Source organism: Vombatus ursinus, unplaced genomic scaffold (genome assembly GCF_900497805.2).
Source record: "Vombatus ursinus unplaced genomic scaffold, bare-nosed wombat genome assembly UNPS02009573.1, whole genome shotgun sequence".
NCBI lineage: Eukaryota > Metazoa > Chordata > Mammalia > Diprotodontia > Vombatidae > Vombatus > Vombatus ursinus.
Window position 1 is genome coordinate 6,759,820 of NW_020949351.1, and position 13,869 is coordinate 6,773,688.

General features: G+C 35.6%; 2 pseudogenes; one reads left to right on the top strand and one right to left on the bottom strand.

The window, feature by feature from the left end:
- Positions 1-1,138: 1,138 nt before the first annotated feature.
- LOC114035977 lies at positions 1,139-1,722 on the top strand (annotated as a pseudogene).
- An 11,703-nt stretch (positions 1,723-13,425) lies between these two features.
- On the bottom strand, positions 13,426-13,660 carry LOC114035945 (annotated as a pseudogene).
- Positions 13,661-13,869: the final 209 nt, after the last annotated feature.

Below are 13,869 nucleotides of genomic sequence, written 5' to 3' on the forward strand. Positions count from 1 at the left end.
GCATGGCTGTAATTCAATATTTATCCCCTGTAAGTTAGCACCCTTTAGGTCAGTTGGCTAGAGTGTGCTTCTGATTTAAATGCATTAATCAATTCCTTTTATGTGCCAGTTAGCTTAAAAACTGCTTTCAGTTCACCGGCAGGTTTGTAAAGGTATCAATGATCACAGTGGAAATTGGATAGAAAAGGTTGGCTAAGAGCAAACTTACACTAGTTAGCAAAAAAAAAAATGACTAAAGGAAATATATCAATAGTGAGTTAATAGCAGAACCATTGAACATAAAAGCCACTATTGCCTAGGATTGTAGAAAAAGCACTGTGTAAAGGAATTGGGAGATCGGGATCAAATCCCTGCTCTTATTGATTGATTGATCTACATGGCTATGTGACAATTCTCTTAGCCTCTCTGAACCTTTGTCTCCTCATCTGTGTTATGGAATAAGGATGAAAATTTCTTCATTTGAGCAGAGAATTGCTAATTGTTTGTGAGTTTACTCACAATGTTACATAAACTTAAGCAATTGTGTACAAGTACAAATAAACTAGATGCACCCAAATTATCTAACACAAATTTTTACAAAAGACAATGAAAAGGATAGTACCATCATATACTTGTTATATTATAATGAGTAATAAATGTTTTTTCTCTTTTGTAAGAAAATTACACGAAGAGAAAAAAAAGTGATACAATGAAAAACATTATACGTGTTAAAAAACTTCTACCTTTTTCCAGATACACCACCAAAATATTCTTACATATACCTTAGTGCCCTCTATCCTTATTCTCTACAATCCAGTAATTATTGTTTTTTTGATTGTAGCTTTCAGTTAGTCCAATTATTCTTGTTTTCTCTTCTTGATCTGTTCTCCAGATTGGTTGTTTTTTCTTATGAGATTTCACTTTCACTTCTATTTTTTTTTTTTATATTTTGTCTTGTTATTTCTTGGTCTCTTCACTGGCTTCCCCTAGCCCAATTCTGATTTTCAAGGAGTCGTTTTCTTCCTTAAGATTCTGGATCTCCTTTTCCAGTTTGTTAACCTTCTTTTCATAATCTTATTTTTCTTGGATTGTTTTTATTTTTTTTCTCAATCTCATTTGATTTTTAAATTCTTTTTAAAGTGCTGTGGGGGCCCGACCCATGGACTTAGCCGAGGTGGAATTCTCAGCCAAGATGGAATTCCTGGCAGAGAAGGAGATGGTCATCATCATTCCCACTTTCAGCTTGGACAAGATCTACCTCGTTGGGGGAGATATGGGACCTTTTAATCCTATTTTACCTGTAGAAGTACCTCTTTGGCTGACAATGAACCTGAAACAGAGACAGAAGTGTCAAGTGATTCCTCCATTCATGGATGAATGTTGAAAAATTAGAGGAGATACGAGATCAAGAGAGAAAGGAGGAACCATTTACCCCAATGCCTAGTCCTTACAGAACTTATTGTTCCATGGAACAATTGTTGTTAAATCATGTTTCAGATAATATCCCCAAGGCAGATGAGATCTGGACCCTTATTAAGGATGTGTGTGATATTTGAATAGCTAAGCTCTGGGTATCTGCAGACAGTTTTTTTCAAACAGCAGGAAGCACATGTCAAGCTGGATAAGCTAACTTTGATGGAGATCAACACTACTGGAGCATTACTCACAGAAGCCCTAAATCATATGTACAAACTCTGCACAAACCTCCATCCTGCTGAGAGTGTTCAGTCTCAGGACTTTTAGAGGAAAATATTGTAGCAGAAGAGACCCCCTTAAGTTTTGTAAGACTGAGGGTAGGCATTGGAAAAGAGGCTAGTTTGGCACCTTGCTGACTTTTCAGGAATGACCTTCCTGTAGTTCGGAAGTTTTCAGAATGTCAAAAGCACATGTAGATTACAAAGGGCAGAGTGTCACTCTTTCCTTTCCAATAAGAGAAGCAACAGGTGTGGGACCGAATATTAATCATCAGGCCTCCCTTCACTTTCAGAGGTTGTCTTTGGGCCCATGTCTATTTTGAGTAGCCCTGTTGCAAAACAATTTCTTCTCCCTGGCAGATTCCATCCTCCCCAACCTCCCCCTCCCCCACTCCCGTCCTGTTGAGATGAATGGTGGTACAGTGTTTAGTTATTGTTGGTTCAAGGTTTTTGAATTTACCCTTTCTTTACCAGCAAGATGTTTCTCATTTTCATAAGATACCAGTGGCACAATAATGAAGGTGTGATTTAGAATTTCATTCTATCTACTTTGTTTCATTTTCTGCTGGCCTATCATCATCTTAACAATTTTATTGTTAATTTTATTGACTTAGAAAGACAGCACATTGGGGCAGTCTTATTGGATTGTTACTGATGTTCATGTGTCATGGTTTGCTTAGGCTCTTTCTGGTGAAATGTGTAGACTGAATCAACCCCAGAAATGGTAGAATGGTGTGGGGTTTTTTGCCCAGTATTACAGTGATAGTAAATAGTCACTTGGCTATTGTGTCAAGATGGTTGAAAGAGCTAGACTAACCATTTCATTATTGGGTCATTTTAAAGGCTAAATTGAGTGGCACACAAAACAACACTTGGCCAGTTGTTTGCCAATAAATTGTAAAGTCTAAAAAAAAATAAAGTGCTGTGAATTCTTTTTGGGCAGGTGACCATTTGACATTACTCTTTGTGGTAGGAAAGGCTTTTTTTCCTTCAATATCCTCCTGTGATGATGAGCCCCGGTCTTCTCTATTCCCATAGTATCTTTCTTTGGTTGGGTTCTTTCCCCTTTGTTTGGTCATTTTTTTTAAATTTATAGCGATTTGTTATTATAATCACCTCTAGCCCTGAGGTATGAGGGATAGTGTCTCTAGCCTCAGATCTTTTTTCAGTTCTCCCTTCTGTCCTGGAACAGAAACCAAGCTGTTAAGTGCCCACAGCTAGTGATGTCCCCACCCCACTGTTTCTGCACTCATCGGGTCTGTGCTGATTCCTTCTTGCCCAGGGCTGCTGAGAAAACTGAGGCAGCTAGAGATAAAGTGACTTGCCCAGGGCCACAGAGCTAGTATGTTTCAAAGGCTGGGTTTGAGCTCAAGTTTCTCATACTGCAAGCCCAGAATGCTGTCTATTGCACTACCAAGCTGCCTACAAGTTATTCCTAGCTCACATCATTAAAAAAGAGTAGAACCATTGAAATTCCCAAATAAGCAGTTTTATTTTTAGTTTGTTTTTTCAATCATTATTAAATTTTATTTTTAATTTATAGAATAAAATAAGCATTTTCATAACAGTACAATAAAAAAAGATTATTGCACATGAAACTGCAAATTACTATGCACAACTTGCTATTCCTTTCAAATATACAAGAAAATTATTATATAAACTTTTTTTCTTCTCTCCCTCACATCATCCTAGAGATGGCTACCATTAGACACCTGAAAAAGACCCTAGGAAGAAAGACCCTGTGACAGCAATGTCACAGCCAAGTTTTGAAATTCCCAGGTTAAAGAGAAAATATTGCAAGCAACAAGAAAAAAAAATAATTTAAATACTGTGAGAAAACAAGTAGGATTTCACAAACCTAGCAGCTTCTAAACCTAAAAGACCATTATATTTCAAAGAGCAAAGGAGATGGAGTTGCATCCAAAAATAACTTATCCAGAAAAGTTGAGTATAATCCTAAATGAAAAAAAAAATGGATGTTTGATGAATTGAAAGACATTCAGGTTTTTGTAACAAAAAGACTAGAACTCAATGGAAAATTAGATATTAAAGATCTAGAAGAAACATGATATCACTAAAGACTACTTATAAGGCATTGATTAAGGTCAAACAGTTTACTTATGATACATGTCAAAGTTATTAAAGTTAGTAATTATTAGTTATTATTATTAGTAATAGTATTCTTAAAACTGTTATCTTTACTAAGGTAGTTTGAAAGAAAGGTTGGGACTGAGTTGTGTATGATGATGCGATTCTACAAACAAATTTGGGTAGGAGAAAAGGTAAAAGGAGCAATTATATCATAAAAACAGGGCATGAAAGGAAGAACTAGTACAGAGGAAGGAAGTGGGGGTGGAGAGCTGGTAATATAACCTGATGCTCATCTGGGTTGAAGAGGAAACAAAGTATATATCTGAAGAGGTTTAGCAGTATTCTGAACATCTGGAGGTGGGATGGGGGAAGGGACTTTTTGAAGGGGGTGTAGATTAAGATTAGGAAGGTGGGCTGAAGAAGGGAGTGAATTAAAGAGATGGGTAAATAAGGCAATTTGATATTAAATTACATACATGTCACATCCATGATCTAGAGCTAATGCTTTGGTAGATGAGACAATTGTTTTTGAAACCTGAGTCTCTCATCTCCTTTTGAGTTTTCTGACTATAGGGAAGGGAATGGAATGAGCATTTATTAAGTACTTCCTAGTGCCAGGCAATATGCTGACCACTTTAAAAATAACCTTATTCAAAACACCTTTGTGTGTTATAGCAGCAGTAACAGTATTTAATGGTGAGTGATCTATCCTGACCATAACAGGAAAGAACAATTAGGCACTGTATGGTTTCTTTTGGGAAAAGAAGCCATAAAAACTTAAACTCTGTGAAACGTGGAAGCCAGAACATGGTGACCTGTTAACAATCATAACTTAAAAACTGAATTATATTTGAGATACTGAGTCATAACTTAAGATACTATGACCTGTGAAAGTCAAAACAAGAGTATTGTGACCTATATGAGACTGGGACATGATCAATACACAAACTTATGTTTGAGCATAACATTGGTTTAGCTCCCAAGCTCTTTACCAAGCAGAAAACCAAAAATACCCACCAATCAGTAATGATGCACTCTCTAGCTCCTCCTGCCTTTGTCTGTTTTCTGTAGTTACCATGAGGATTTTTGGGATTCTTTGCCGGTATCCACTAAACTCTAGCCGCCATCCCAGACTGAAGATTGCCCCTGTTTGTTAGTATTCATAATGATTGATTAACCTATTACCTGGCCTCTTCCTTTTGTATCAAAAGAACACCTCATGGTTATGGGGGAGGTACAGCGTTCCGTAGCCAGGGGAATTCCAGACCTAACAGCCACTTATCTAGTGCTCATACTTTTCAAGTCTAAATGATGTTTGCTTCTGTCCATATGTATTTTTATAAACCCTAAATATATCATTTGATTGTATTGATGATTGTTTCTCCTTTCATAGACATTGGTTTCTTACATTTTCATTGCATTTCTGCGAATATACTAGAATTTCACACATTGCATTTCACAGCAAGAGCTAAGGCTGTCAATTTTATTTTCACAGACACGTTTAACTAGATCAACATAAAAATGTTTCATATTTTTATAGCACATTAAGATTTACAAAATACCTTCTTTATGATAGCCCTATAAGGAAGGTAGTTCAAGTATTATTTTCCTTGTGTTATAGATGAGAAAAATCTAAGCAGTTAAGTGACTTTCCCATGATCATACCAAATAGTGTTTGGACAAGAGTTTAACTCAGATCTCTTGACTCCAGATGTAGGATTCTATACAATCTGTCTTTTAAGTGGATAGTTCCATGAAAAATCATTGGCAGTAGACCTAGCTTCAAATTTTACCTGTCTTCTGTGTTGGGTAAGTTACTTAACTTCCCTGGATTTCAGTTTCTTTATCTGGAGAAGAAAAAAAAAAGAGTTTGAAATAGTTGCCATCTAAGTTCCCTTCTAGGGCTTAATCTATTATCTATTATCAATTCATGCTGCCTATTGAAAAGTTATGATTTGCTATAGGACTTGAAGAATATGCTAATGCGTATATGTTTGCATATCCATATGCTTAATATGGATGTTAGTTTTTGTTTAGCTTTTAGCTGACTTATTGTGTGGATTCCCAAGGAACTTTCTCAAACAAAAGATGTGGTTAAGTTCTTCTGTCTACTCCTCCCCTCCCTGATATTAAGTAGCAATTAGTGCTTTTTAAGTGAATAATTTCTTGATATGCCGGTAGCCATACCAGAGAAATGAAAGACTGTGAATGTGCACAATTTACGACTTAACTTATTCTAATGCCAGTTTCTGAAGGATACATGGTATTATTAAAAAACAAAACAACAACAAAAAAAAACCCCAAAACAAAACAACAACCAACCAAACCAAAAACAAAACAAACAAATAAAAAAAAAACTGGGCCAAAAATGTTGAGACAAACCTCATACCTACTGATTCTCTCAATGCTCTTATGTGCTAGAGTTTTTAGAGTCTTAACAGTAGTGCAGTTCGCCATATGTTGCACTAGCTGGAGACTGAAACCTGTGAAGCAAATTGTATGGGCCAAATTTCTAGGATGATAAGAACAAAATGGGTCCCAGTTTTCCCCTGATTCATAAAAGGAGTTCTTTATTAACTTTCCACCTCCCAGGGATTCTAGGGCAACGAACAGTGGGGAGAGAGCGTGTTAATTTTTTGCCTCTGCCCTCAAATCTATGCTGTTGAGTACATGAACATTATAATTACTTGAGGGGGAGAAGGGAGAAAAAGAAATGGGAGATAACATAGTTCATGCTGTTACTGACCCTGAAATATTTTTTTTTATTATTCACCAAGTAGAGATAAAGTCTTCATCATCTGACCTTCAGCTAGGGTCTATGAGAAACATCTTATCTATATAGACACAGAGTTGCAGTTAGGGAATAACAACAAAGAAGAAAAATGCCATCATCCATGTCCTGAATTTCTAAAGTTCTAGCTCTTTTGAATTTATCTCCAAACTTTAAAGCATGCTTGCTATATCAGTGCAGTAAGAGGTTAACATTCCCTCAAGGTCTTTGTTCAGTGCCTTATATGTATGGGGTTGGGGAGGGTACTATGTCTATGAGATGGATCAGCAGGCAAGTATATGGAATTTTTTTAAGTGTCAGATAGACCAGAACAATATCCGTGAGAGACGCATTTAAAAACTTCAATTTATCTTTGCTCTTAGAGATCTGACTACTCTCTCTAGTGTTTCGTACTGAAGTCAAATAATCGCACAATTAAAAATAAAATTCTTATACATAAAATAATTATTAGAATTGACAAAATCATCTTAACAATGCTCTCTCTCTCTGTCTCTGTCTCTCTCTCACACACACACACACACACACACACACACACACACACACTCAGAGACAATGATCCTAGAATGACTCCCAGGTGAAAGTGATTGATAAATATCCCCAGCAAGAGTGAAAAACAGGCAGCTTAATAACTCTAAGGACCCCTGTTTCACACGTTTGACTTACCTTTTTAGCAATAGTAGTAGCCTTTGATGTGTGAACCAGTCCTTTGATGAGTGAACCAGACAATAGATTTGCTTGAAGATACTGGCAAGCAAGAGTGGATAAGTCTTCTGGGCAAAGTCCAAGTGATGATCCTGCAAGGTAGCCCAGAAATGACTGTAGCCTACTTTCATGTGGTGAACCTGACCTTTATCAGAGGTAAATTTTGGCAATGTCCTGATTTTCCTCCCTTTTATTATTGAACCTGTTGTTCTAAGTAGGCTGATTATTGATTCAGAATCCCACTGATTCTATAGCTTCATCCCACATGTATTGTTGTTGTTGTTAGTGAATCAGATAAATGAAGAAAATCAGTTAATGAAGGAAATCCCTAGGGTATTACACCAGATCATTAGTATAGAAGACTCAGACACGGTAATTGGATAATGGCCATGGAACCAAAATTAGGGTGGTGTAACCCAACATAGAAAAGTTGTCTTCTTCACTTAAATCCATTCAAATAACATCATACAAATAGTTGAAACATTTGAAAGATGTTAATTTGCAAAGGCCAAGGGCATTCACTGCATCCCAGGCCTTACCAGTTATCTTGACTTGTGTCTTGCCACTAGGCTTCACTCACTCTGGAGAAGAGAGTGAGGCTGATGACTTTGTGTAGCTATGCCTCACTTAAATCCAATCCATGCACAGTTCAAGACATCATCCTCATGATATCCTTGGTCTTTGAGAACAAAGGACCACCAACAACATAGAAATAGCTAAGGATAGCCCCTGATTAGCAAGAAAAAGTAGCTAAACTAGGAAGCTGCCACATGTATCATAATTCTTCTCCCTGGATACTGTATCCCAGTTTAGTTTCTCAATCTTCAGAAACTTTGCTATGTCCCTGGATGTTCTATCAAAGAATGCAATGTTCTATGCTTTCTATTTCCACCTTGTCCCATTCTTCTACAAACTGAATTTGTTTTAATAAGTTTATTTCAGGGCAATTTTTTTTTTTGTTTGCCCAGGTATTTTATAAAGCTGGCCCCAGAGGCAAAATAAATAATTAGGTAGATAAATAAATACACAAATGAACAAATGAATGATAAATAAAGAGAAAAAAAGGAAAGAAAGAAAGAAGGAAAGACAGAAAAAGGAAGGAAGGAAAGAAGGAAGGAAAAAAGGAAGAAAAACAAAAACAAAAAGTGATGATGGCTCTAAAGAGAGTTAACCTGGACTTGGATTTTAGCGTCTATACAAAATTTTAGCCCTTCCCTTATGACTTTATGTGAGAGGTTTAATAATGATGGAATTCAGGAGGAATAGTATACCGGAATATTTTGTATCTGTACACATCGACACATGCACGCACACACACCACACACACACCCCTTCAGAACCGATCAGATTTATCATTGTGAAAATGCAAGCTGCTGCTAACAGACACTCACTTACGTATGATCATATGTTCCATCAAAATTGTGCTAATACTATAATGAAGGGTACTATAAACTTTGTTCCTCTTATCTACTGTGGAAATAATGAATCACTTAACCCTGTACCTCAGTGACAGAGTTTGTATTTTGCAATCTAGATTGCTCTGCCAGGGAAGCTTTGAGTGACACTTAATCATAGATTGTGATCTGACTTCTTACCCAGGGTTTATTAGTGTTAAGCATTTGAGTTCTGAGCAATTGTAACATTATTACCTTAAACAAAACAAAAGTTAATAAAATATTCCTGCATATGAATAACCATGAATATTAAAATGCACCTCCTTCACATGGACATTCAATCAACTAATTATCCATAAAAATGTATTTGCTACTTGAATTACTGTCTACCAAAGAGTAATTTTGGCAGATAGTGTGAGTAATTCCTGCCAAAAAACATTCTTTCATCTTCTGTCAAGCAGAAAAAGAAATAAAACTCAGAAAAGAGATAATAGTGTTTTCTTAATAGGGACCATAGAGGCTGTATTTTATCCTATCCTGTTATGTTGCTAATTATATTTGTTAATGCCCTTGACTTTTTAAAAATGAAAGTCTTCTGCTTATCAGCCATGTACTCTATGTGCAAAATATCTCCATGTTTAGCCTTTGATAATATGACATTGCTCACACCAACCTTATGTGAATATACGTTGTACTTTTTACTGCCAATAAGATACCCGAAACTAAAAATAAGGAAGTCATTATAACAAAATATCTGGCCAATTTTTTCTACCTTATCTTTCTTACTACTGAGCAGCCATTATTTTGGATTATAGATATTTAAACTTTGGTGATCAACAATGCATTACTTTCTTTACTCTTTTTTTTAATTAAAAAAAGTATTGTACTTGTAGTGAAAATAATCTATATTTTTAAAAGAAGGATATAATTTAAGCTTTTCAATGATTCGGACATGCCTTCTATGAATCACTATCTTCAGTATAAATTGGATGTTGCCTAAGAAAGTTTGCATAAATTCTCACTATTCTGAAGGTATTTCAGGCTACATTATAATTAAGACATTAATTTCAAGGCATATTATATCATTGGTGAATACAATATGAAAAATGAATTTAGTTAGCAATTTAGAAATTAGTTTCATATGATTATTGTTTAAACTAGAAAATATTTTTCTGTTTCTTTTGAAAGGGCTAGAGGAGCATGTATTGTTACCAGAGTTGCGCATGATGAAATAAATAGGAGAAAAGATGTATTTTGATTGACTGAGAAGAGTTCTATGGGGAAGCTTTTAAAATCTAAGCATTATATGGCATTTGGCTGATTATGTATATGCTTCAAAACTTTCGAATTACATCCATTAAAAAGGAATGCAACTACCTTAAAGCATTATAAATGACTATAAAATCACCTTGACATATCAAATCGTTAATAGCAACTGCATTGTTAGCCTCAAACATCAAAAAGTACAATGGCATATTATAATAGTGAATTATATCCTGGTAAACCTTTAAATACATTTTTAAAAATAGCATTTTGTAGTCTTGATAATGCTCTTCAGCATGATAGCCTTATCAGCCTAATTCATGTTTAGTTGCATTGATAGCTAATCTTTCAGTCTTATTTCTAATGACAACAAGGAATGCATGAATGAATATACAGCACAGCCTCATTATGCTGTAACAATGTATTACTAGCTCACTAAAAGGGAACCATTTTATCATATAAATTGTTATAGCCAAGTTTCAAGGCCATGGAGTTTATTATATCCTGAGGTCTCAGAAAGAAAGGTTAGGAAATCGTATAGACCAGAGGTGGGGAACCTGTGGTTATATGTGACCCTCTAGGGTGCCAAACTTCACAGAACAAATCCTTGGATTCATTCAAAGGGCCACCCTTGAGGCCCTAGAGAGCCACATGTGCCCTTGAGGCTGCAGATTCCCCATCCTTGGTATAGACAGTTCTCTAGATCAGGTTAGTTCAACAGCACCAACTACTTCAATCCAGGCCACTCAATATACTTCTTGCCTCCCTTGATTCATAAGACATAACAGGACAGTACAAGATATTCATGTCTTTAAATATGAGCATCTTATATCATTCCTCTGGAATATCTATTTCAGTAATCTGCCCTCTTCTCCACTTTGGCCTCTGACTCCTTTCTGTTAAGGAAAAATTCTAAGACAATGGAATAGGTTTTCATGGGATTTTCTACTTGAATAATGCTTGTCAAGTCTTTCTACCAAGACACTGGAAAACAAGTTAGAAGTCACTATGATTCAGCAAAGAAAAAGACCCAAACTTAATGAAAGTTTGAATTTGGATAAGTTTTATAAGTTTTTCTTTTAATAATTTTCACTTCCAAATTATTACTGTCTTTATCATTTGAAGCAGTATTCATATTACACGTGGTAGTGAAATAAGTTGAGACCTCCTTAAAACATACGGAATTTTTGTTTTTAATCTTTCTTATTACTAGTGCCAAGCACAGCGCCTAGTATATAGTAGATGCTGACCAAATAATTATTGAATGAATAAATTGAATGATGGGAAAATAAGAATTTTTTTTAAATGTTGCCAAAATGTGTACACAATAAACACAACAAAGCAAACTGATTTAAAGTTTTAAAAAATCTTTAGATTAATTAAAATTCAGTGACTATACTTATATAGAACATAGTCTTTATAGAATAGTGTCATTCCAGAAGTGTTGAATAGTAGAAAAAAAATCTATGTAATGTTAAGAATAAATTACTAGAAAATGCAAAAATCCAAAGCTTTCAGGATATGATGAAGTGCTATTCTCTTTCCCACAGGCATGGTACACTTTTATATCCTACAATCCACCTTTCCTTCCTTCTTGCCAGCTTATTGGTTAGAAACATCTGAGGGAACCTTCTCTGTAGTAATACCTACTAGTGCAACTGACAGTCAGAGCCTACAATTTTGGCCAGCTGACTAAAGAACAACTGGGAAGGATAAGACACAGTCAAAAGGAAATAACAGGAAGACATGTTGAGCCAGCGGGCACTAATGTTTTGACACCTCAGACTTAAAATCACACATTACCAAGACATGACAAGTTCTCAGACCACTTCTATAAAAGTTTCTCTTTTGAGTGAAATATATTTTATTCAATTGGGTAAAATATGGAAGTGGCCAACATCTAGGCTTCCTACTCTTATGAAAGGAAATTATGACTGCTTTGGTCCAATTATGAGCTCTGTTTGTTCCTCTATTTGTATTCCTCTAATTACCCATTGCTAAAAGTCTGTCAGTGGATAATGCTGAGAACATTATCAACCACTTTGATAGTGACTCATGCAGAGCAGAGATATCTTTCTTTATTTGCCTAATCAGTATCTCACTTTTCAATTTGCCTAGATCATTACCTCTGGCATGTGTCATAATACTTCTGGGGCCCAAAAATTTAGCTAACAATTCAAAAATAGAAAGCGATAGTTGCTGCCAAATTGTTCTTCTCTATCCACAACACTGAAGAGATTATTTTAGAAAAGAGCTTTAGAATATGAAAGTCTTTTGTTCCAAAAAATTTTTAGTCATCAATGAATGTACAATACTAAGTGTCCAAGAAAAAACGATTTCAAGCCACTTTGTATATACATTCTAAAAAAATAGTCAGTTAATACCTAAGTAAATGCAACGTATATATGTGTGTGTGCATATATATGTATATATGTACATATGAATATATGTATATGTAAATATGTACATATTTATATCAGCATAAAATTTGTTTATATTGCAATTCTATTCAATATTTTACCTGTCCTTCTTGAACTTAATCTCATTCTTAATTTTTGACCCATACAGCTCCTTTCATGAATATTAGCTATCCTTTAAAACTTGACATTCCATCTTCTACTTCTGTTCATTCTCTGATCATCTTTAACTCTCAGAATTTTTGTCATTCTTCTGGCTTAGCTCAAGTACCACATCCTCTGAGAAGTCTTCTTTGATTCTCCCAGTGTATGCTCTGTATACACTGTAGAAAAGTAGAGACTTTCGGGGTAAATATTGGAAATTTTTTTGAATTATGCCAAACATGAGCATATTCATACATTGATAACATTTTGTCTGAGATATTGGATCTACACTTTTTAGGTAGTAATAACTCTTTTCTGCAAAATATTGCCCATTTGATAAATAAGTGATAAGACTTCAAGTTCTCTTGCCTAATGGGAAGGGAAGAAGTGAATAAATATCTATTAAGATATGTGACAATACTAAGTATTTTATAAATATTTATAATCATTAAGCAGCTTCAATATGTTTGGAGAAAGTATTATTATAGTTTAAGTCCTGTTTCAATCTTGCCACATTGTATTGTTTTTTTTTTTTTTCAGAGAACCACAACTTTAATAAACAATTGCTGGGAACAATTACATCCATATGTACATACATAACAGGGTACTGCCAGAAGTGTCATGCTTGCTGTCCCCACTCAGCCTCCTTTATGCCGACAGCCCAAGAAGTAAGTTCTGAAAAGGTACCCTGATGAGTTTTTCCCCCCTTAAGACAGTAATTTAGAAAAATGATGTGCTGGGTGACAACTACTTAGAGGGATATGCTGAGTAATGAAAAGTGACATTTAACATTCAGTCGCTCTTAATATTTTGCTTGAACCTTTCACTATTGAAAACAGGCTTGAAGTACTGTTTCCCAGGTGAAACTTCAACAATGGCATTGGCAAAGGTCATGGCTCCATTTATTTGAAGGGATAAATACAATGTGGCAAAAAGCAAGGACGAATCAATCAATCCACTGTTTTGGGAGTGTTTGCTGGGCTAGCATCTGCGATGGTAGCCAAATAAATGACATTTCTGTGCAATACGTGCTGGTACTGTGTGCACTCCGCAGCCCGTCCCTTGTTCTGGTCTTCCGCGATGCACGGGATCAGTAGGTCATTTTCCTCCAGCAACCGATGAATGATCTCCTGGTTAACTTTCCGCCTTCCCCCTCAGCCTCTCTGGCACAGACGCCACCGACATCCCGGTATCTAAGCAGTGGTCCTCTGGAGCTTGCCACGTTGTATTGTTGCCATTATTTCATCCCAACACTACCGCACTCCATAAATAGAAACTATTAACTCTGTACAAAATTGCTTTACCCTATATGTATAGCTGGCAAAGGAGGTGTGGCCAAAACCAAGCTAAACAGGCAAAAAAAAAATGCTGTGGTCAACAATTAGATCTATGTC